Source organism: Anticarsia gemmatalis, chromosome 22 (genome assembly GCF_050436995.1).
Source record: "Anticarsia gemmatalis isolate Benzon Research Colony breed Stoneville strain chromosome 22, ilAntGemm2 primary, whole genome shotgun sequence".
In the NCBI taxonomy this organism is placed as follows: Eukaryota; Metazoa; Arthropoda; class Insecta; order Lepidoptera; family Erebidae; genus Anticarsia; species Anticarsia gemmatalis.
The window spans coordinates 7,762,278-7,788,901 of record NC_134766.1 but is presented as its reverse complement, the minus strand read 5'-3'; the positions used below and the strand labels follow the sequence as shown (position 1 = coordinate 7,788,901).

General features: G+C 35.0%; 1 protein-coding gene across 1 annotated transcript in view; it reads right to left on the bottom strand.

The window, feature by feature from the left end:
* Positions 1-23,603, bottom strand: part of LOC142982855 (orexin receptor type 2-like) — a 97,607-nt gene extending 74,004 nt beyond the window's left edge. The window contains exon 1 of the mRNA XM_076129553.1: positions 23,438-23,603. The gene's annotated coding sequence lies outside the window, so the exon portion shown is untranslated. The remainder of the gene's footprint in view (positions 1-23,437) is intronic.
* Between the last annotated feature and the right edge of the window lie 3,021 nt (positions 23,604-26,624).

The window sequence follows — 26,624 nt, the reverse complement described above, 5'->3', positions numbered from 1 at the left end:
GTGGGTTCAACGATGTTTTTACATGAATCACTCACGTAGATGTGAATAGCTTTACTGAAAGGTGTTAAGCACGTGATTGTAACTAATAATGGCCATGTGTTAATGGACTGTCTTGTTTTTAAACTAAGTAGAACAACTAAGAGGCGCCCGTCGTAAAGGATTTTACTCGATCGAGTAATTGTATACTTGAGTACTGTAGTCGATTCTCTACTACTATCGTCTACCGACAACCGACCTGTCGTCGAGAAATTTTGTATGAAAATCTGATCAGCGCCGCTGACGGGTTCCGTAGGAAATATTTTAGCAGTACATTCTAAATGTCAAAATTTCGATACTCGACAGTACCGACTATACAGAATCGAGCTGCTGGTATCGACTGTGAAATAGCTTTGAAAATGAAGGCCGGTACTCACAATTTAACGTGCAAACATAGAGTAACTCAATATGTAACAGATGGTCACCCATCAACATCGGCAAGTGTAGCTTAACCTCAACAGTGGCTGTTGTTACTAAGCCACGAGCTCGTCATTCTGTATCTGTATCGTATATCTGGGAAAGAAATACGCAAAATTATAAGAAACCATATAAAATATCACCTGATATCAATTTTCTTTATACATAACAGAAATGAGACGTGACAGCGGAAACCATATACTACAAACCTTTTACGTAAATTCTATCTACGTTTTAAGTTTCAAATTAACATATGTACTACATATACATATGTTTACATAACTTCTTATATGCCAGGGTACGACGGCAAAGGGATTAGGCCCTTTTCTGTCAAAAGATTTACTTGAGACGTCTTGCCCTTACCCTTAGACGATTATAACTGCGTTTAAGGAATAATAAGCGGATGAGACCGTCCATTTTGTTGGATGAATCCTGATGAAGGTTTGGGAGTCGACCGGATAATCGTACCTGGCTTATATTATTATGTTCGTTTCTGAGGTATTGACATTCTTTTGGAGAAAATAATGATAGGCTTTTGTTTAGGCCCGATTTTACTACTTCCACAGAAATATCGGATAGATTATTAGCGGGCTTATCATGTATCTCAGTTGACAATTAGTGTACATCAAATTGATGGTCACTATTCAGTACATTGTTACCTTGACGTAACATGTTAATCACTATAATCTAAGGGAGAAAACAATGTATATCATAGTGGCTTTCAACTAGTTGTCAACTGAGATACGTGATAGGCAATTTGTCAGTATTTTCATACATTTGCTGTCACTTAATTTATTGGATAAGTAATCATACAATCACATCCACCTAATCAATTTGACTTACCGCTTGATTTTAAATCACCGGGATTTATGGTGTTAACCCTCATATGTTTCCTGTATCCCATACCATAAAATAGCTCTAGCCATCCTTAGTCTGACTTATAAAAACATTATCAAACTAATAGAACGTATAAAAGTCCCTCTCATAAACTAAAATTTTCCTCTGGTATAACTTTAATTGCACCAAGTTTTTCGTCTCCCAAAAGTTTCGATAACTTTTAGCGCTAGTTCAGACTAGGCGGGAACCGCGCGATTATAGAATCGCATGGAAATCGCGCGGGTCTTATTTATATGAGTTAGTTAGTAATCGTTCAGACATAACCGCGCGGTTAATCAAGCCGCGCGGTTACCGCAACCCAACCGCCAGAAAATAGAATCGCGCTGCTCCCGCGCGTTTCTATTACTATTGAGTCCTTACTTCGCGTTCAGTGGCGTTGCGGTTATCGCGCGGTTAGCACGTCACAGCACGTGAGTTCGCCGCAAATGCGTTTCAGAGCTTGAAATATCTTGCCTGATCAGTTCAATTAGTTTATCAAAAGATTTTATTGACATTCTCAAATAGTCAAAAAATTTGTTATCATACATTCTTAATTTGGGATATAACGTTACGAACTGACCATGTACTAGTCGGTCACGTAATATTGGATGCACCCAATACCGCCTTTTTCTTTTCTTTTTTTTAAGGAGCAACCACAGTAAACACACTTCTTCGTCGACCTCCATTTTGAAACTGACGCACGAAATCGCATACTAACCGCGGGTGTCTGAATAGCATCACAATTTTGCGGTTTCAAACCGCGCGATTCGTAAACGCACGATTCCCGCATGTCTGAACGCAGCCTTAAACTTATATACAGCGTAGTTTTTCAAGATTGGTTTCCTTTTGGTATCGAGTTCATATATTTTTAATGACATTTTACTCTCAAGAAATAAAAATACAAATGAATATTCTTTTCAAACTACGCTAAAGATATTGTACAGCGAATTTTTACACTTTTTAGTATCGAGTTTGACATTCCAAAAAATTAGTTCCCACGGAACACGGTAGGGGCGCTCATCATTATATTTTGGATAGCTACAGTAGTCGATAGTCGAAAGAGATAAACAAATCACCACCTATATAACATTTACCTAAAAACTTTATGTGGCTTTATAGTGTACTAATCCAATAAGCATGCTTAATCATTTGTTTTTTCACAAATTTCTCTTGTTAGTTAGTGGATATAGTCGTTCTATTTCAAAAGCAGTTATAAACTAAACAGAAAAACACTTGGATAGTTACACAGTTTACATGAATTAAAATAACTAGCGCTTGCGTAGTCTATGACGTGCACTAGTTGAAAACTCACGGCAGAAAGAAGATGAACGCAAGTTAATAGTCTAGAAGTAAAGTTAAAGACTAATTGTCTGGAAATAGTTATTTAATAAGTTAAACTGCTTTTTGTGTATTATTTAAAACGTGTTCTTTAGCGAAACTTGATAAAGGGTAGAACAAAGTTAGAATCCAACTTATTTTCATTTATAACTTCTGGTACATACAGTCAAGTAAAATTATTGCAAACCGAACTACCTGTTTCATTATCGGATTTCAAAAATAATTCTGTTTTTACAACATAAAGCATGTTAATCTTTTCACAAACATATTTATTACAAAACTCAATTCTTAGACAAAAAATTTAATAACATTTATTAATTAGGTTTTTGATTTATGTTTAAACTTGAGATTTTATGCTACCATGATCATATCGCTCCTTCAATGCAAAAGGGCCACAACTCAAAAAAAAATGAAAATCGTTTTATTGCAAAAATGACTCCTGAACCGACTATATTTTATAGTAAAAAAAAACCCCCATCATTTTTGCTTATATTATGGCTGCACTGACTTACTGCCCTTTTTGGATTAGCTCACTTTGACAGGTAATGTCAGTGCAAAACAGCCACTTTGTGAGTTGCGCCCGGAGATTCAACGCAAATGCTCGTCAGTTGCATGAAAAAGTGCCACAATCCAAAATATGTCTGTGTTGGGTGCAAAATTTCAAGTTAATGTGATTATATTTTACAATACAAAACTGCCATATTTTGGAAAACGTCCTTTTTGCATTCTAACTATAGTATTTGTTACCATATTTTGTAATACAAAAGTGCCATATTTCTGAAAACGACCGTTTTGCATTCAAACACTAGTATTTGTTATTATATTTTGTAATATAACAGTAGCATATTTTGAAATATGTCCCTTTTGCATTAAATTATTGTGGAATAAATAATCATTTTTAGCGTGCTAGAATGGGAAGGCCAGAAATATGACCGTTTGGTATGATAATAATTTTAGTTTTCGTTACAATTTTAAAAATAAAATAATACATTTTGATGCCGGCAAAGTAAAAAGGCACCCTTTCCTTTCAAATTCCTCTTTCAGGGGCAAGATCCGACCAGTCCTTTTCAAATGCGTCTAGGTCATCCCGCCATCTCCATTTAAGTCTCCCGCGTCTGCTATGACCATCTTCTGGCATCCAGTTGGTAGATATGCGGGTCCACCTTTCCGGCTATGTGGCCGGCTCAGTTCCATTTCAGCCATGCGAGTTACATCGGCTATGCGAGTTTGGGAGCGCAGTATAGAATTTCGGACGTGATCTGTTCTTTTGATGCATAATATACTATGCTCCATCGCTCTCTGGCTCTTTCTGGTTTTCCGTAAGGGACCATGTTTGGGCAGCGTAGGTAAGGACGGGTAGTAGGTATAAACATGTCGACGAGCTTTCACTTCAGTGACAGTGGAAGGTTACCCTTCATTAGGTCTTTCCTGGACCAGGATCTCTTTCAGGCACTTGTGACACGTTTGTCCAACTCTTTGTCCCGTCGGTTGTTAAAAGAGGTTATCTGGCCCTAGCAAGTGTACTCGTCGACATAGTCTATGACATGCCCGTCTACCTCGACCCTACGTTTTGTGTTGTTGGTCATAACCTGGGTTTTTGTACGGTTCTTACTCAGTCCAATCTGAAGGTTTGCCGTGCTCAGATCTTTGAGCATTGATTCGTGTTCCGATGCCGAAAAAGAGAAGAGGACTATGTCATCTACAAAACAATGGTTTGTTAACTGTTTACCACTTACAACTATGCTTTTGATTGCCATAGCACCGCCAGGCTCCTGAAAATTTCTCTGAGGGTGCTGGTAAATAATTTGGGAGACAGCGGGTCTCGGGAATGATATTGTTGTCTATTGCTTTGATGAGTTTGATGTATGAAGGTTCGATTCTACATAGTATCTTTAAGTAGGACTTGGATGGAGTGATGATTCTATGGCGGAATGAGTAATGCTGTCAAAAGCTTTGGAATAATCCACGAATGCTAAATATAAAGGCTTATAAAACTCAAAAACCTTTTCTATTATCTTATTTCTTTAATACTCCTGCTGCACTCAGTCTACTCGTCACGTTACCCATTGATTGATGATGATGATTGATGTTTAATTTTACTAAATAATGAAAGTTACGCACAAAGTTGATCTCAATAATTTTACTTACTTAATAAAAAGTTAAGATTTTTTCATTTAGATTGTTTAATACAATGTTTTCCTGGTCTATTCAGTTATGGTTTTACTTAGTAATTATTATTAAACTTTTTGATACGGTTTTTTTACCAAAAAAGTACAATTAACCATTTTTATTTGTAAAACTGTGTTTAATTTTTGACATATTTCTCATAATATTGGTTCAAATTTTGAATGCAAAAGGGACTTATATGCTTTTTTCTCTTAATAGGTAACAGCTATTACAAAGTTTATTTTGTAGAAAGATAGAGCTAAAAAATACGCATCTAATGATATATTAACATCTTATATTCAATAAATAAATATATGAAATGTTATAAAAAAACAGTTTCAAAAATTTGTTTTGGCTCTCCTGTAAAATTTATAGATTTCGATTTGTGGCCCTTTTGTATTCAAGGAGCGATATTTTCTACTAACATATTTTAAATACACTGCATTGAGCTTCACACAAATTGAGATAACTAGGCATAGCTAATATTTCGAACTCAAATTGCAAATCGCATACAAACCTCACGTTCCCTTCCGCGTCACAGAACTCAATCAACCGTCTGAGACCGGCTGTCATAAGCACTAATAGTTCAATCTAGGGTGAATCGAATTGAACACCAATCAATCGTAGGAAATTTAATATCACACTCGAACAAAGCTGGAATCAACTGACTTACCCGCTAGGAAAAAGGCGTGTTTATCTTTATATATATAATTCTTCTGTAAGTGTGTACGTCACTGAACTTCTCTTAAACGACTGGACCGATTTTGATGAAATTTTTTGTGTGTGCTCAAGGGGATCTGAGTATGGCTTAGATTCACAATTTTGTCCGCTGAACAATGTTTTTTTGACGTGTAGACAGGACAACGTCTGTCGGGTCCCCTAGTATGTATGTATTTATGTTTGTATGTAAAGCTAGAATTCAAAGTGTGCAAGGCTGCAGATTGCTTTTTGTATGTGCTAAGGAGACGGTTTCGGGTGGAAAACGTGGAACAAAGACGGCGTCCATATTTTCTCACTTTATAGCAGCAACTTGTTGCTGTATTTAGGACACACAAAGTTATTTGGTGTGTATAATACTGTTTCACAATAAATAAATAAATGAGAGTAACAGCAATTGCAATAGTTCGTAGAAGTTGGAAACCGTCTCATTCAAATATTGTTAGCCGTACCAGTATTTACTAATGACGCCGTTTGCATTTTACAGTCACCTGTATCATATTTAAATCTATAAGACATCAAAAAGTTGAATGAGAAATACGTTTCTTTTATTTAAATCGTGGCAAATTAAACCTTACCCATATTAACCAAACGTTCATTTTTGAAGAGCGCAAACACGCACCCTTGAACCGCAATCAGCGGGATGTTGTTCAAAATTACATTTACTTTACACACGCGGTTTAATTTTGAATGAATCGTACTTTATCCGGCTAATTTGTGAATTTACCGTCTCAAATAATTTTAGATTTACTTCATAAAGTGATGAAATTACGAATTAATTACAGCGGATATCGTGTGGTTTTCATTTCATATGTTTGTCTTTAAATATGGGATGGATTATAAAATCGGCGTCTCTATATCAGCCAACTGTATTTGGTCAGGATGATGAAAGGTCAAGAACCTCTGACGTTTGGGAGAGACACACGTGCCCAGCCTTTGTGCAATAATGGGTTCAATTTATTTAATTGTCATATGAAGATTTTGTTCTTAAGACTTCTACCCCAACAACTTTAAAGAGCCTTATAGTTCGCGGCTAGGGGAGGTTTATAAAATTCAGAATTTAGGACATTTGCTACCCGCAAGCTTATACAGCTAACAGTCGTTTGTTTGATAAAGGCGCTTTATTTTCGAAATACCTAGAATATTGTTAATCATTGGTAGGTACTCTTCATAAATCGTTCATGCCAGGGCTTTCTTCTAAGAAATCTTAAACATTCTAACCTACAATGAGCATAAAAAGCTTCCGTTTCAATATAATCAATAAAGTCTTGAAGAAAATTGCTTGATATTTGCAAGAACAAATGCTGATCGGAGAATACAGCCTTCAAGACCAATCTAGGCTAAACATATCTTGCTCGCTTCTTACACGGAACTAAATGTATTCTCAGTAAAACATCGCTCCATATTGTTTTCCCTTCAAGAGAAACAAGAACGAAATAATGGAAAAACTGTCTTTGTCTCTTAATACTACAGTGTCTTGGTACAGGAACTTATGTGTTTCTTTTTATAATTTTATAAGCTGTCGCTTAGTGAACCTTTTCAGTATGAATTTTAAGTTTTCTTTTCACATTACCCTGTGGGTGTGCTCAAAAGAGGTACAAAGTTTTAAAAAATTGTACTGGAAACATGTGTTTATCTATACAGATAAACATAGAAAATCATGCTCTTTTTAGGGTTCCGTACCCAAAGGCTCCTTCCTTATCGTATGATTAGTGGTCAACCTCGTGTCGAAGTTGTTCAAACCACCCGAAGGCCTTTGACGTGGCTTAATCAATGTTATATTAATTGACAACAACCGGGACCGACTATTTGCCCTTCGAAGCACGGAGACAGCCAGTTTAAAATTCACTATACGGCCACCCATCTATGGAGAAACCGCGTCAAGGTTTGCTCAACCCACAGATCGTTTACCAATCTGGCTATGGGCACCTTTAAACCGGAAAATTCAAACCTGAAAGCTGAAAACGGGACTCTATTGTTGAGACTTCACTGTCTGTCACCACGTATCTAGGCCAAAACAGTCAGTCCCCAAAGAATTCTAGTCTACTATTACCTTTATTTTTTAAGCCGTGCCGTACCTATACCGCGATTCTCTACGATCGGTATTACTGACGAGTATCGAAACTTTGACAATTAAAATGTACTGCCAAAATAGTTCCTACGCCACCCGTTAGAGGCGCTGATCAAATTTTCATACAAAATTTCTCGATGACAGGTCGGTTGTCGGTAGTCGATAGTAATAGAGAATTGAGCTACAGTAGCTCCATTCTTTACTACTATCGACTACCGACTACCGACTACAATCTAAATGTCAAAATTTCGATAGCTAGCCGGTTGTCGGTAGTCGATAGTAGTAAAGAATGGAGCTACTGATGCATGAATGTTTTCCCAAATGTGTAGTAAGTACTAAAAGCTACAATTAATGCTATCTTAGTCCATTGAAATGTTACAATTTGAGGGCCGAATATTGCATTTCTTAGAGGACGCAATTTTATTTTTGGAACATGTAGGGGGGGTCAATAGAAGCTTAACTAGAAGTTTGTGGGGTCGCCACTCTTGTCCCCCGGCCGCCATCTTGGAAAAGGGGGCAGAAACACTTTTTTCGCTATATCTCGGAAACTATGGGTCTAACAATAAAATTGCAAATGCATAATTTGTAGCAAATTATTTTGCCTACAAATATGTCTCATAACTTTTTGTCCTAAATTAACAATTAAAGAAGTTATAAGCAAAATAGTGAAATTTTTTTTACAAAAAATTTCTTTCCATATTCGGTCTATTTCGGAGCGCTGGTACTGAGTTTCTAATTAATGAAATTAAAAATATATATATGGCAAGATTTTCCTCGAAAAATACTCTAAAAGATTGGTTTGAGTTAATTTTTTTACATTTATTCATATCAGCTTAGCCTTTTTTCCAAACTTTGTTGGAGTCGGCTGCCAGTCTCACCAGATGCAGCTGAATACTAGTGTTTTACATGGAGCGACTGCCTATCTGACCTCCACAACCCATTTACCTGGGATATAAAACGATACCCCTGGTTAAGACTGGTTGTCAGACTTTCAAGCTTCTGAGTACTGTTAACGACTGTCAAATATCTTCGAAAATGACAGCCAGGACCCACAATTTAACGTGCCTTCCGAAACTAGATATGTGTAAGATGGTCACCCATCCACAAAATAACCTCGGCAAGCGTGGCTTAACCTCAGAGATCCATCCGCGCGGCTGTCGCTAAAAAAAATTATAGAGCAATAAAGAAAATAATTATAAAAAAAATTGCACTTTTTTGCTTATATCTTATTTAATTGTTAATTTAGGGCAAAAAGTTATAAACATATTTGTAGACAAAATAATTTGCTACAAATTATGCATTTACAATTTTATTGTAAGACGCATAGTTTCCGAGATATAGCGAAAAAAGTGTTTCCACCCCCTTTTCCAAGATGGCGGCCGGGGGACAAGGGTGGCGACCCCACAAACTTCAAGTTAAGCTTCTATTGACCCCCCCTACATGATCCAAAAATAAAATTGCGTCCTCTAATAAATGTAAATCTCATGTAACATTTCAATGGACTATCTGTTGACTGATACGTTAGTGCTATTAATGTCTCGTTACGATAATCTTGTGTGGGCGGGTGCGTAGATCAGCTGACGACATTGTTAGATTATACTGTAAATCAAAATGGAGTGTGTTTGTCATGTAAAAATAACGATTATTTACGAAACGTGTATCAACGTGCAATTTATGGAACAGACAAAATACATTAAAATTTTAATTTTAACCTGTTACTTTGTTCCAGCTGATATCTGTAATTGCTGAATAGATTTTCACGATACTGTCACTAGAATTGAATGTTATAAGGAGCAAATTATCAATTCAGAATATTTATAAGCATTGGCTACTTCTATTGATAAGCAAAGAAAATGTAATTTTGCCAACATTCGAAACTGCTTACATTAGGGATTATAAACAAACCGGCCAATTGCAAGTAGGACTCGCTCATGAAGGGTTCCGGAACCCTTAAAACTATGCAGTGCCTAACAGCATTTGGGGCTGCAAAGGGGCAAAACAAAGAAACAACATGATCTAAGTGTCAGCGAACTATAGGCCATCACTCCCATTCAAAAGATAAGATAAAAAAATTAAGTATGGATTATTTTATTTTCTAGAATAAATAATACATAATATGAATCTAGTATGATGGAAATAACAGAAACTCTAATATTATATCGTGTTATCTATACTAATATTATAAAGCTGAAGAGTTTGTTTGTTTGTTTGTTTGTTTGGACGCGCTAATCTCAGGAACTACTGGTCCGATTTGAAAAATTCTTTCAGTGTTAGATAGCCCATTTATCGAGGAAGGCTATAGGCTATATAACATCACGCTACTGTCATATGGAGCGCAGTAGCAACGAAAAATGTTACAAAAACGGGGAAAATTTTGACCCATTCTCTTAGGTGACGCAAGCGAAGTTGCGCGGGTCAGCTATAACTTAAATAAATGTAAGAAACCTGAAGAAACAACTATACTTATACCAACACTAGAGGCCGCCCACGACTTCATCCGCGTGGAAACAGGAACTCCGAGATAATAAGTAGCCTATGTGTTATTCTGGGTCTTCAGCTACCTACATAGCAACATCGTAATCGATTCAGTACCTAGTATTTGCGTGAAGGAGTAACAAACATCTATACGTACAAAAATACATACATACTCACAAACTGTCGCATTTATAATATTAGTAGGATTATTATACTTCTGTCTGCGACATTATAGTAAACATTTCCCGTAATAACCCGACGATTTCCCGGAATAAAAGCACCCATCAATCAACTACAATGCTAGCAAAGGAAAATCTTTTTTGGAATACGTTTTGTTGAATAGTTTCAGAGATAACTTACATATTATTAATTAATCTTATTAATATAATTAATTACATATTACTAGATTAACCGTTTATAATATTAAAAGTATAACCCCAATTTTGAAGCAGGAGTCTACACGCAAGTCACAAGAAAGTAAATCCAGGCTGAAAAGTAACATTTCAAACACGTAGATACCTTTTAACTTACTTTTTCCTGCTATACAATTTAAATATTTGCTAGCTTTACGCTGACAAACATTGTAATAAATTGCACTCACGCTACTTTTCAATAAACAAGCAAGAAGAGCAAACCACTTGATGCACTATTTGCATCAGTAATAACAAGTAAAAATAGGAGACGATCCTTTTGCGCTCTAAATGGCAAAACACAGATCTATGTATTTCACACACAGATGTATTTCTACCAACACTTTCTAGTATAACAGGCGTGATGAATAACAATAATTTTTATTGCAATAACTTTTTCTTAATTTGATTCTTAGATTTTCTTTAATTTTCAATCGCGTTTCAGATGCGTTGCATATAATACTGTGTACAGTTCAAAATCGTTAAACATTTTCTTCATCGCGTGCAAAGTCTATAAAAAAGTAAAACATCCAATAAGATTTATTATAATGACAACATTTTCCGGCGTCACACGCAATTTATGGCAACATTTTCCGCAAAATTAACACTTAATACCAATGTTTTAATCTTTCATCTTGAATTAAACAGGTGGCGACAGTTTAATGGATTTTGAAGCAAAAAACTTTATAAAAAGCAATGAAATTCATTGAAAATGTCATTGAAAGACGTAATTAGAGGACAAATAAAGGGGTTGGCTGTTGATTTTGTAATTACTGGTCAACCTTGGGTCCCAATGAAGTTGACAGGGCTTGGCATAGTATATTTTTACGTCAGCCAAAAATCAAAGAAAATCGGGCTATATTATATTGTGTCAAAGATTTTTTTATAAATTAAAATGGCCTCTTGTTTATACAATACTTACTATTTTATACGTTTGTCTACTATTTGTTCTGGTCGAGTGAAATGTTTCGAGTCATGTCCTTTCGTTGTAAAATTTACAAGCTTTCGCATTCGCTAGTATCAATCGATTATAATGGTGACATTTCAAAACTTTATAATTTGTGTCGTAGAATAGTAACTTTACAGCGGAATATAAATTACCTGTCATAAATATTTCTAAGTACAATACAGGTACTCAAATAACATATTAAAACGACACAAAATTTTAAGTTACAATTAAGTCTCATGCATAAATAAGAGTTAAATTTGAGTAATTTAGCCGTACTAATGCTATTAACTAACGCTCAAATAATTTATAGCTATCCTATGACGGACATTATTCGTGATCATCCATCAGCGACTATACCAACACAAGGATCTATTGGTAACAAATTTTCACGGTAGATTGCAAGGGTATACACCACAGGTAAATCCAGTGAAACAGAGTAAAGGCAACTTTGATTTGTGTTATACAAATAAACCAGGAAATTCTATTAGGAAATTGAGCCTTGGAAATAATTTGAACATTAAGGAAGGGCGTAGAAATAGTCTACGTGTGTATCTTTATTAGAAAGTTTGTCATGTAGAGAGAATGAATGAATGTAGATTGTTGAAAAAATTTATTGCGTAGATGTAAATTAAATCGCCGGTAGAGGACGCTGTAGAAAGACCTACACAGATCACATGGGCGACGTCTTGATAAAAGATCAGGTGCGAGGTACCTGAAACCGGCGATCCTGTATGACTATATTATATTATTATGTATAGATGTGAATGTGGCGAAGGAAGTTTGTAAGGAACGTACCAAGTGGCGTTCTTTGGTCCCTGCAACTGAAAATGGGGTGATACAATGTTTGTATGTAAAACTGCTTTCACTATTAGGTTATTTTATTTGCTTGGTTTTTATATAGAAAAATTCATATAATTGGATATTACTCTATTCAATAGTTTTGCTAAGATAGCAACAAACACCTAGCTAGGTAAGTGCGGATTTTTTTTGGCTGTATGTATGTATGAATGTTTGTCTTTCGAGCAAAAACTACCGAGGATATAAATGTTTAGTACTCAGAAAATTTAAAACCATGATTAACCTGGAGAACACCTTTATCTTGAGAAATATTTTTCAGGCGGACAAAGTCGCAGGCAAAAGCTATCTAAGTATCATAAGTATTCATAATTTCTAACTACTGAAATATATTGTTCTTTATCTTATCCGTAGAGAAGAGAATTTGCTATGAAATTATTACTGAGTGATATAACATGTTATTATGACCTTTAAAGCTTAGGTGAGCTTGAAACTTTGTTATAAAGTAAATATCCAGATTTACTTATGAATTACCGAGAAACTTTTGTTTGAGTTTCTATTACATTTAGATGAATGCATAATGAATAATAGTCGTAGAATTAAATAAATGTATGTATGTTACTAGCGGCCCGTCCCGGCTTCACCCAGATTACACTGAGTTAATCTTAACAAATTACACATTGCAAGCTTTCTTGAAAATTACTCTGTTTATTAGTGTAAACCGCATGGAAATCCGTTTAGATTTTGAGTATATCGCGAACAGAAAGATAGACAAACGTGGCAAAGGGATTTCGTTTTATGATATCTAGTGATATAGTGATTGAAAATACTAAATCGAAAATGGGGGGACTCGACATGTTCCTAGACGGATAGTCAAAGACAGCTTGCTATCGAGGGGACTAAAAGTTAACGAAAGAGGCCTCTGAGAAAAAGAGAAAAAACATCCGCTGCAGCTGCTGGAATCTAAATTAATTGCATCGCAAGTTAAAAAAGAATTGCATCTATACACAATGATAGCCGATTGATTTAGTTAGTTTAGGTTTTGTACTTAAGTATTGTTTTTATTTAAAAATATATTGTATGTATGTGTACAAAGACCCATGTTTGTTTTCCTCGTCTTACAGTGTATCGGAATTTTACGCATACAATACACGCACTCATCCATACAATCTGTTGTTAAATCAACCGTACAATCTGTAATGTTTTTCACCAAAATGACGTAATGGATAAATCTTCATTATTTAAAGGTTCTTACACACACAGCCAGCTGTAGGACAACCGACATAACTACCTGAGTATGTCTGCGTATCGCTTGGGTAACAAGTACAGTACCTCGATTCTCTACAACTATCGACTACCGACAACCGACCTGTTATCGAGCCTCTGACGGGCGTCGTAGGAAATATTTTAGCAGTATTATAATTCTAAATGTCAAAATTTCGATAGCTAGCCGGTTGTCGGTAGTCGATAGTGGTAGAAAATCGATGTACTGGTGGCTTACTTCCGAATTCTTATGATTCGGGATTCTCAGAGCTTACGGCAAATCGTATTGATAAATTCCAAACTAACGCGTGATCACACACTAGCTTAAAATAAATATTCTAAATCAAACAATTAATTTAGTTTCACTTTCAACCAGCGTTTAATAATGCGAAAGTTTGGAATTTCGGAGTCGGATTTGACATTACCTCGAATCTGATTCAATCGAATTCAAGTTCAATTCAGTCAGGAGTAAGCCGGCAGTTCATTCCTTAGATAGTATTGTATTTGGTTGAACTGACACACTAGTGGAATTACGCTTGACAGCTTTGTGCCTGTTCCTGCATTCGCCAAAAGCCAGCCGTGCGTGCCGCCGGCTGTGTAGTGCCTTTACGTATAATCCTACTAATATTATTACCTAAAGTTTGTCAGGATGTATGGATCTTTGTTATCTTTCAGGCAGTATCTACTAAACCCCTTTTAAAACTAATTTGGTAAACAACAAGGCTATTCCCTAGTACTTTCAGCTATCGACAACCTGATAGCTATCGAGAAATTATGTATGAAAACCTGATCAGCGCCCCTTAGCAGATGCCGAGAGATCTAATTGTCTAATTATTGTAAGTTAATTGACAAATAGATTCAGAACGAAAGATTAAGTTTCTGATTAATTTATTGTGTGTGTCTTAAATGTGATAATGATTGTTGGAGGTCCAACTGTTAGTGCTGCAATTTATTGGACTATGGTTTCGGTAGTTTTATATCCGCGAGCCTATAAAAGGCAAGCGGACAAAGGAAACATTATTAAAATAATAAAAATCGTATCATCATCATCATCATCTCAGCCGGGAATCGTCCACTGCTGGACAAAGGCCTCCCCCATCGAGCGCCAATAGGACCGGTCCTGGGCCGCCCTCATCCATCGGACTCCGGCAACCCTTACCAGGTCGTCGGTCCATCTTGTGCGGGGCCTGCCAACACTACGTTTCCCGGTTCGTGGTCGCCACTCCAGAACCTTTCTGCCCCAACGGCCGTCGGTTCTGCGAGCTATGTGTCCTGCCCACTGCCACTTGAGTTTCGCAACTCTTAGGGCTATATCGGTTACTTTGGTTCTCCTGCGGATCTCGTAAAAATCGTATGCATTATAGCAATATCATCCTCCAAATTTAGGCAGAAAAATATCAGTCGCCTATGTCTACAACTTAATAGAGCGTGTTATCTGAATGCAAGGTTTTCAAGCTGCCAGAAATACCTTTGACATGGCTTAACGATTGTAAACTTAATTGACAACAACCGGGAACGACATTTTCCGTACCCTTTGAAGCACGGAGACATTCAATTCAAGTACCACTATGAGGCCAGCCATCTATTGAAAGACCGCAATTGTTTAGATTGATGAAAGCCACTGGCTATAAGCTCCTCACAAGGCACGTGTAAGCGTGTCGTCATTTTCTAGGAATCCTTAACGTTACCTATTGGATAGCTGTCATTAGGTAATCTGAAGCAAATGGAAGCAATTGCTTCTTATTTACTGGGACAAGATTGTTGATTACATCGTATTGTATAAGAATTTCAAATTATGATACGAATCTAGGGTATTTTTAACTTCAACTGTCTCTTACACGTGGCGGACATTCGGGTAAGCTTACACCAGTTTTGTCCTTCTAAAGCACAACGCACACTAAAGTCACGGACCCGGCGGCAACGTTGACCTGCCACCACAACCCACAGTCTACGTCCACTAAGACTCCATTAGCCAACTAGCCCGCCGACAAAGAGTTGCTGACACAGGTCGGCGAGATAATTGTGCTTTATTGGCAGGTATAGAATAACTACTTAGTACAGAGCCCCGTTTGCAAGGTACAATTACAATTACAATTTCGTTCGCTACGGCCTACGACTTCATATAGTGGACTATGAAATTATTAATTTAACTCCAGAGAAATGTTGCATGCCAAAGCTCTCTTCTAAGTTTGTTTGTTATTGACAAAACGTGTGTTACTCCTTTATAAATTTGAAACGTGTTAAACTAAATGTCTCACCCTTTTCTTTCCGGAAAAAACCACGGGACTTGCCATTGAACAATAAATGGGTTAAGCATAAGCTAAAAATAGCGCTTAATTTAACAATAAACAAAATCTAAGTCGTAAAATTGACAGTCCCTTTTATAGGTAAGATCCTATAAAAAGAAATTCTTGAATCGCGAAAGCCGAATCCCTGAAATTCCATTTCTTGGCGAGGATCTTCGATATTGAAATCCGGCCTGCCTAAATTATTTTAAACCTTGCATCGTTGGTTTTCAATAAACCTGATCCCTTTTCAAAGACCTTTATACGTAGACTTGGTCCTTTTTTCTGTAATTATATATTTGACGGTATTCTTTAATATAGAATTACTTGCTTTTACCCGCGGCTTACCCCCGGTTTCTAAGGTACAATTAGCGGTAGTTTAATTATCTATTCAATAGCGTTTAAACTCATATAAAATAAACCGGGGCTTTTTTAGGCAGATGCCTACGTCAGAGTATTTACTGCATTTGACTGCAATTTGTCATGCAGGTAGGTCGAGTGGTTTGGGCTGTGCGTTGATAGATCACTATGTCAGTCAGTCACCTTTGAGTTATATATATTTAGATTACGGTAAATGGCAAGGCGCGCCTCTGATTACATGGGACTGCAATTGCAAATGGCAAACGTGGGCGTATGTCGTACAACTCTACACCTTCGGGTATAACCGACGTGATATTATGTATGTATTATTATTATTGACCTAGTTACCACTAACTGTTAGTTTCAGAAATATAGTCCATGCAAGTTTAAAAATAAATACTAAAGCAGTTGAAATATGTATTTGACAAGAGATACAACAACACCAATTATGAATTTTCACGGACATTCTACATTTTTGTAGAAATATGATACTACAAATTGGCTACAATCCGCTCTGTTTGTTGCAATAAATTAGAAAGCTTGAAAGTCAAGGAAAGTTTGTAAGGATTGTACCAAATGGAGTTTTCTGTTCAATGCTGTTCTGTTCTAGCCCTATGTGAGAAGGGCGTGATTTTACCTATGTAAAATTGGTCGTTTTGTAGTTTTACTAAAATACTAATTGTAAATACGACAGTTTAGGGTTTTAGATGTATTGAGATTACTCTTTACACTAATACTACTGAACTGAATTTGAGAGATATACACCTCGCATATAGCATAGATTATCACGATACGAACGACTCTTAAAACAAAAATATTTTAACTCGGACTAAGTCACGGGCAGAACTAAGCATAACAAACACTAACAAATTTAATAACGTAAAATTACCGAAACCGACTCTGAAAACCAGGATTCCTTAAATCTGATAAAGCATTATTCCTAAAATAATCTCTAAAGCTACATGAGCAAAGTTTCAAAGCCTATTTACACCGCGGATTATTCAGTGACTACCTTCCGTAACTCGGTTAATCTTGCTAAGGCTTATTACTTAATCAATCAATCTTAAAGTTACTTGTATGTTAGAGGAAGGTGTATGAATTTGAATTAACGCTGTACGTATATGTGTGTTTATTTTAGATGAATTTGCGACGCAGTTTTAACGTATGTTTTGAGTCACATAAACCTTGTTTACTGCTAGTTTTTCTAATGTCAGATAATATATACAACCTACTAATAATAAAAATGTTAAAGTTTCGAGTATGTAGGGATGTTTGTTACTCTTTCACGCAAATACTACGGAATCAATTACAATGAAATTTGGTATATGGGTAGCTGAAAACCCAGAATAACACAAAGGCTACTTTTTATCCCGGTGTTCCCGAGGGATCGGGATATACGCCGGAAGAGTTTCCACGCGTACAAAGTCGCGAGCGGCCTCTAGTACATACATACTTAATGTATGTCACGCCTTTTTCCCATTGGTGTAGGCAAAGACCAGAAAACGCCACTTGGTACGATCCCATCCATTTACAACATTTTATTTAATAAATTTTACTGTCTATGGTCTCTGCCTATCCCTAAGGGAAGAATGCGTGATTTATGTATGCATGTAAATTCTACTGCAACAGACCTATTTAGACCTAGTACATACCTTATATTATTGTTTTAAACCACATTGAAAATCTTTGGCGATTGAAAAGAGTGGCCGTGAGTTTCTTGCTAGCTCTTCTCATAAGACTCTACCCCCTTTCCGTGCTAGTGGTAGATTCAGTAATTGTAACGACTATCATAAGTGTCAATTTAATATTTGATCTAAATTAATAAATGATTTGATGTTGATATTGTGGAAACAACCATATAAAACATTTTCACTGGGACTGAATTACTGTGAATGCAGTATAATAACGGCGAAAATTCCTTTTGAAAATTTACCAATATTTGAAGCGCTTCGTCCATCCGCTTTCCAATTAAATGGACATTTTACATCTATCTCGCTTCAAATGATCCGTTGAATTCTCGGAACATCTAATTGTGTTTGTATTTGAATGAATGGAAAACAAAAAGATTGATTGATTTATGTGTTATTGCATTAATACTGGCCTACGATGTTTCTGTCCAGTTTGCGTCGGAAATGACCATGGAAAAACGGATTTTGTAAAAAATACGAATGTGTAAATTTAATTGCTATATTGGGATTTTCGATCGAGATTTTTGATAAAGTCTAATGAAAGCTTAAGGGGCTGTAATTCTAATACTGACATCAAAAGAATTATATCCCCGACGATCCTATAGTTTGCTAATCGATTTTCGATTCGCTAGCCCATAGCCAGTTGCGCTCACCGATCGGTAAACGATCTTTGGGTTAAGCAACCGTTGGCGCGGTCATTCTATAGATGGGTGACCGCATAGTGGTATTTGAGCTGGGCGTCTCCGTGCTTCGGTAGGCACGTAAAAAGTCGGTCCCGGCTGTTGTCTAATAAGATAACAGTCGTTAAGCCATGTCAAAGGCCTTACGTTATGGCTATTTAAGTACTTTAACGCATTAGAAATCAGCTATTATGTAAAGAACAATGGCAAGTTTTTACCTAAGTGTTATATGAAGCGTCTACAAATGGGACACGTGCAAAAGTTAGTAATTAATTTAGCCCTTTTTTATGATGAAATTAACTTTTTCGGTAAAAGCCTAGCTTAAATTATTTACAAAATAAACTTTTACTTGAATACGTCCACATCCAGTGGACATAATCTTTCAGTCAGTATTACCACTTACAAAATGTTTCAAAATTATTATTTTGTTTTTAAATATCAAAAAACGATTATTAAGTGAACGTTAAAAACAAATCACATAGGTTTTGCTAAAAAAAATAACAAATATAATTGATAGGTGTTTTAGTTACATATTTTATTATTAATGTTGTGATTAATAGTCAGGTATTATTAGATGAAAGTGTAATGGCAGCACTAAAAAAAATTTTTTTTTCCTTCCGTTGTTTAGAGTGATGTTGATAATAAATTATTTTCACAATCGATTGATCGATTATGACAAATATATAATATGAAAAGAATAATCCATTTATAATAGCTTATTATTTTAAGCAATTTTATTAGCATATTTGATTTGTTTGCAATAATAATATGTACTTGAATATATAAAATAAAACCTCAAATAGCATTACAGTAATCACTGACGTTATCATTACAGCATCCACAAAAACTTCCTTAATCAAAAATATTTTTAATAGTAAGTCGCAATATAACAGTAGTTTTTTTGGTTTTTAATCTTAATAATATCGTTTAAAAAATAATTAATTCGATTATATTCTATAATCGATTATGACTTCAATTATTTCAATAATCGATTAATTGATGATTGATTATCAGCATCACTAGTTGTTTACTTTGTTGTGAACTTGTTAGTTAGCTTTGCTTGCTACTGGTGTTACGATTGCTTTCTTGGTTTATCTTCAGTTTTGACTTGCATTGCCCCCGGACTCAATTCTCTGCCCCTCACGACTACTTGTGCTTTCTCATGGACTATCGACGTTCTACGCTGTAAACGACCAATAACTTTTTGCTAACAGGACTTTGATTGTGCCTCACTATTTTGAAATTGATATTGTTGTGTGAAGATGGAAAGACGTAATAGGCTTACACGCATCTTATGTGTGAATTGCAACAATAATAAGAATTTTAAAGTAGGTATAGTACCTATCTATTTTTAACATTACTTACCATTTGTTTGCTGCATATACATCAGATTTTTATACAAAATTGTAAAATAATGCATTGTCTTTGCTCTCACGTAATCTAAATGTGTTTTTTAGACATAAATAATGTAGAACAGCAATTTACATAAGTTTTTTCATGATATAACCTCAAGATATAAAATTGATCATATTTTTTTCTTGTGGCCCTCTCAAACCAAAAATCTTAATGATTCTGTTTAAGTTAAAGAAACTCTATAGTTTTAACATTTTTTCATTCATAGACGCTCCAAAACGATGTCAGGTAAAACTTTGTATGGAGACTTGCCATTGTTCTTTACAAAACAGTTGTTAAGTCTTTCACACTGCACACCTCAGGTGAATTTAAAGTTCTTACCCTTGGGTTTGGCTTAAAAAGCTACAAATCTTCACAACTTTTATAATGGACAACGATTATTAAAAGGAAAGTGACAGTTCTTAATATTTTCTAGCCAAGAAAACTCATTTTTATTCTGACAAGTTGTTCTACCCACTAATGAGAGACTACAAACCCCTACAGATTACATCGGCTGATTGGAGTATAATATTCGCAATTAGTTAGTAAATACAAACTAAATACATTTTAATCAATTCCGCTATTCCGAATCGTAACTAATTATAAACATGATTATTATCAATATGTTCGTAATACTCTCGCTAGTGTAATGACTAATATGTTTGAGTAAATTATGTGCACTGTACCTCGATTCTCTACCACTATCGACTACTGACAACCGAAAGTCGAAATTTTGACATTTAGAATGTACTACCAAAATATTACCTACGACACCCGTCAGAGGCGGTGATCAGATTTTCACACAAAATTTCTCCATGACAGGTCGGTTGTCGGTAGTCGATAGTAGTAGAGAATCGAGCTACTGATCGTCTGAAATGATGATATTTTTTAGTAAGTCGATGTCAGTAATAATGTGACTTGCTTGAAAGCCTGACAACCAGTCTTATCTTGCCGAAGGGTATCGTGTTATAACCCAAGTACTTAGTTGGGTTGTGGGAGCTAACTATTTGCAGGGAAATCTGATTATCGCCTCTAGCGGGCTTCGTAGGAACTATTTTGGCAGTACTTTTAAATGTCAAACTCGCGATACGCGACAGTTGCAACTATAGAGAATTGCGCTACTAGACTTACTGTATTATCTTAGTAGTCTTGTCCAAATCCTATGTCACGTGAGACTTAACAAACATACAAATCAGTAACAAAGGAAGCTATTTGTCCTAACAATGCTATATCAGTTTTCTAAGAAAAAGGTTTCTATTCCCTAAGGCTTTTGTGGAATAATAATGCTGTAATATGATCTCCTAGAGAACTGGAATGACCGAGACTTTATTGAAATAAAAGTTTTGTATATTCTGTCTAATATTTACAAAGGTTTCCGATAATATATTTTAGTTATAGATAGCTAGTAGGTTCACTTCAATAATTTGTGTACTTTATACGACTAGATTTATTAACAGCCACTTTTAAATTATTATATGAAATTTTGACAGCTTCTTCTACATATTTGTTGTCATTTTATCTATTGGACTAGCTTGGCCCGCGATTTATGCCCGGTTTCTGAGGAGCATTTAGCGGTAGTTTGGCTATTCAAACAGTTTTTTTATGAGTTTAATCGCCATTGAATAGATAAACAACCAAAACACAGAAACCGGAGGTTAGTACGCTTGAAAAAAATTCATCCTATGCTGAAGATATAAACTATATATCTATGTTCTAAATTAGAATACTCTACGAAATATTCCTCAGGGATTATGTTGCGAGAAGAAAAGTATAGAATTGATTTTTGTAAAATCAAACCCAAAATAATTTCTTTACGTCCGATTTTACAAGCACTAAATAAAAATTAGGTAATTATAGAAAAAAATCTTAGAGTTAATTTTGCAAACGTAAACTTTAATTTTTAATTTAACGATATTGAAAGCTAAGTTAATATTGTAGAGTTGTCGCAAAATTAAATTGATTTCTGCGGTTTAATCAAGGGTGAGGGTTAGAAATTATATAACATAAATCGATTGAAATATAATTGGAAATCTAATTTACCAGCCGCTCCGAGGAAACTGCGAATATTACAAAATTCTTCAAAAATTACGTCGTCTTCGCAATTTTAATATCAAATATGCTATTGAGACAAAATGCGTTTCAGGCGTTTATTTATACACAACACCACGCATTTTTCATTTTTTGTAGTTCAGTTTGTACACTGTATATTGCTGCGAAATTACAATAAATACCTTAGGTGTTATTTTATATAGCTCAAAAAAAGCCTATAAACACTTAAGACGACCAGAGAATAAAATAAATCGCTTTATCTTAATCGAAGTTCAGTATGTGTATGCTAAGAAAGTACAAACATTTTTGATTTTAAGAATTTTAATATACTTAGTAAGTTTCACTACTTCCGAATAAGTATCGGTTAGCATAACTGGTAGAATTTGAAAAGCTGTTTTCATATCACTTAATCTATGTCACTTTATCGAGTACGTATGATATGCGACACCTCTTCATAGGCCGTTAAAATTATATAATATATCTCCTTTCGGCGGCTCCAATGATCGATTGTCGATGTTAATCGTTAAGTAATTGATGTCAAACGTAAAGAGCTTGATAACATAGAAACTTTTGATACCAGAATTACTATCAATCATAGTCGAAGTAGAAAAAGGTTCAATTATTAAATAAATGTATCTTTATCTTCGTAAACAGTAGCGCGATTTTCTTCAGTTGGTACTATTAGACCAACAACTTAGTAGAGCTTTTCATGCGCGATTTTTCTAGATTATAATTATAATCGACAATTATATGTACATCCGAAAGAAAATTGCCATAGCAAACACTTCACCGCCCGTTCCATAAGCCTACGAATCACTAAAGTTCTAAATTCTGAGTGTTGTATTTCTCCTTCAGACGTGAACCTGGCAAACAAGCCTCTCTACTAAGTTGCTGAATGATATCGAGTATCAACATTTTGAAATGAAAAATGACCTTTCAAATTAGTTCCTGCGCCATCCGCTAGAGGCGCTGATCAGTTTTTCTTACATAGTTTATGGATAATCGACACTAGAAAGAAATCGCTCTACAGTATACTTTCTATTTTTAGATTTTCTTAAGATACCATTGTTTTTCACGTGACTACCCTTTTTACACCTTTATCAATCATTGTTATAGTATGTTTTATTGGTCATGTATTGGTTTTATATTTTATCGCATTATTAGAAGTATTTTAGGGCTTATGTTAACATTAGTTATGTTTTTTCTAAAGCAAATTGAATAAGAAAGCTGAATAAGAAAATATTGACTAACAATTTTAATTACATTTTATTTTTTACTTATTTTTGACTAATTAAATTTTAAACGAAAGTAAATAAAAATAGTATAAAATTAAACCTTATTGAAAGTGTAAAAAAATCTTTTCAACTTCCAAAACTTTTTTGAAAATCAAATTAAAATACCTTATTGTATAATTCACTTATATTACTTGATTATTATATATTTAATAATATTAATAAAAGAAATACTTACCAAAACAAAATTAAAACAAAACACCTCACTGCACAATAAATATTTTATTAACTCAATAACATCCACTCAATTTCAAAACGAATAATTATTTTTCACTTTTCCGAAATGTCAAATGAACTTCAAATTTCCCGCCCAACTTATTTTTTTTAACGCGCGCCAAGGCAACCGTTTTACACAGCCGCCGAAAGCGTACTGCCAGTAACATGGAATAAGGTTGGTTTCACACTGGCATATACGAATCTACGCTCTATAGAAGCATAATAGAAACTTTTTCGTTACTTTTCAGTTCCAGTCAAATGTGGCATCTATACTTTGTCATGATAACTTTACCTATGCATAATTTAACAACAAATATGTTTAAGTTTAATGATAAAGTGCTACTAATGCCCGGCTTCTGAGGTACATTTAGCGGTAGTTCGTCTATTCAAACTGTCATTTTTAAATGAGCATTAACACTATTGGATAAACTACCGCTATTTAATGTACCTACCTCAAAAACCGGGAACTAATGCGAGACGTTCACTAAAGAATATGACACCAAAAACAAATAGGTACCTATCATTGAAAATATCTACTTACATTTTTCATTTGGTAAAGTTAACATGGCAGTGGGAGAGCAGTAATAGCCGAGTGGTATAAGTTGGTACCTCCCACGCAAATGGTTGCAGGTTTAAACCAGAGGCAACAGACCAATGACTTATCGAAGTTATATGTGTATTGGAAATAATTATGACTTGTTCTAACTATGAAGTCATCGTGATGCAACCTTGCCTGAGAGTTCTTTAAAACAGTTCTTGAAAGTATGCAAAGTCTCCGCAATTGGCCAGCGTGGTGCACTCAAAGCCTAACCCCTTTCTCATTACGAGAGGAGAGCCTTGCCCAGCAGTGGGACATTAATAGGTTATTTTGGCAGTGGGACATTAATAGGTTATTTTAAGTTAATATGGCTAAGTAAAGATGCTACAGTTGACGATACAATTTGTTATGACTTATTTTCTTTATTACGTTAGCAGGTGTATCTAAGTGTTGATATTTTGTTTTTTCCGTATGGAATACGTAGAAATATATGAAGAATTGCGTGGATATAAATTGACGCTGAAACTTTTGTTATTGTATGTAGGTTTTGGAGAGTGATAGGTATGTGAAAAACATTATGTTCTTTGTATGTTTTTCATAGTTAGTGACGTAGATTTGATTCCTATAATATAGAAGTATTTTCTTTGTGTCGTACATTCAAATAAGCCAATTGCGAAAATATAACGAAAGTATTGTGCTACAATCTATATACATATAAAAAACAGTAATGTTTGTTATCACAAAGAATTAAGTAACAAAAAAGTTAACTATATAAAATCTATTATTTATAAGTTTCTATTAAAATTCTACTTATCCTTTTTAATTTTGCAAATTCAAAAATTTGTGAGGATGGATATACGTAATGTATGTTTGTTAGTGTTGGCAACCAGGCAACATCAAGTGAAGCTGCCGAAAAAGAAAAGGAAGAAGAAGAAAAAAATGGCGGCTGCTTTTGTTTTTTTTGAATTCATTACGTCAACTAACGTTTGTGAATTGTACTGTTATTCTTAGTTTAAGTATATTTTGCCTGAATATAATTATTTAATGTAACATTTGCTTAATTTGAAAGGCTCCAATCGTTAGGACAGTATATTAATTTAACATCAGAAGTGGGATATAGTATTTTCCCGGCCCACAATGGCGAGTAGTAGCAGCTCAAGCATGAGTAGGTACGAGTGGTTTGAAAACGCCGCCACCAAGGTCGTCGCGATCTCGGAAAAGGGTAAAGTCTAAACACCCTAGAACTGTGAGTACAAATCTGATTACCCTCCATAATATGATACCGGAATTTGATCCTTTGAATGATAAAGTAGCTTCATGGCTTAATGTGATTGATGATTAAACGTCGACTTTTAAATGGTCCGACGGTATTATAAGATATCAAGCTACTTCCTACATTCAAGGGTCCATTTCAAATAACGAAATGCTTAGGAAATGATAGGTATCAATCAAATAGAAGATATGAGAGGAAGCGAGAGATCAAATAAAAGATGTAGAGGAGTGGCCGCTGCGAAAGATATCAAGCCATGGATCAACATTAATATTTGGTCTATTTAACAAAAATAATGTCAGCAGTAAGTCGAGAATGTGTTGGCAAGGTAGAAATATACATAAATACAAATTATTGATCAGAAATTTAATTTCAATGCATTGTAATACTTAATATTGGTGTGTGTGAGTGTGTGCTGTTCCGCCAGAGGTACCAACTGCGTTCATTATCCAGAGTAGGGGTAGTGTGCTGAAGCAGTTACTGCCTAAGATTTAAAGGAGTAAACTGGAGCAGGCGCTACTTCGGACTAAAGGAGTGAATACTTGGTAAAAAGGGAATGTCTAAGTCTAAAGACAAAATTTAAGTTGGGCGGACCAGCAATAATTAGATATTGTAAAGTTGCCTAAGTCTAAAGGAACTTTATATGAAAACTATTGGTCGGAATAGTGGACCCAAAGTATAAATTTTTAATTGAACAATAATACAATATTTGTATACTCGTTTCAGATGTTTTGATTCATTGAGTAATTTGAATATATGGACGTGCCTGAGGACATGCACGTAGCAGGAGGGCCGTGTTGGCAACCAGGCAACATCAAGTGAAGCTGCCGAAAAAGAAAAGGAAGAAAAAGAAAAAAATGGCGGCTGCTTTTGTTTTTTTTGAATTCATTACGTCAACTAACGTTTGTGAATTGTACTGTTATTCTTAGTTTAAGTATATTTTGCCTGAATATAATTATTTAATGTAACATTTGCTTAATTTGAAAGGCTCCAATCGTTAGGACAGTATATTAATTTAACATTAGACATTCACGAAAAATCTACTGAATGGATATTAATGATTGAGATACAGTCGATACAAATACGTAGTTAATAACCTAGATTAGCACTTGGGATACTTTTTACTATGGGATATCTTTTCACGCGGACGCAGTCGAACACGAAAGCTAGTTTTAATGTAAGATTGAAAAATACACGTTAGCTGAAAATAACCATTTATTTTAATACACAATCCAAAAGTAATCTAGTTTAAAAATGATTCCTAGTCACCAAATTTTAATAAAAATCTTGTCAAATATCAAATTTTAATTGAACAAAAAGGTTTTAATATTAATATTGGCT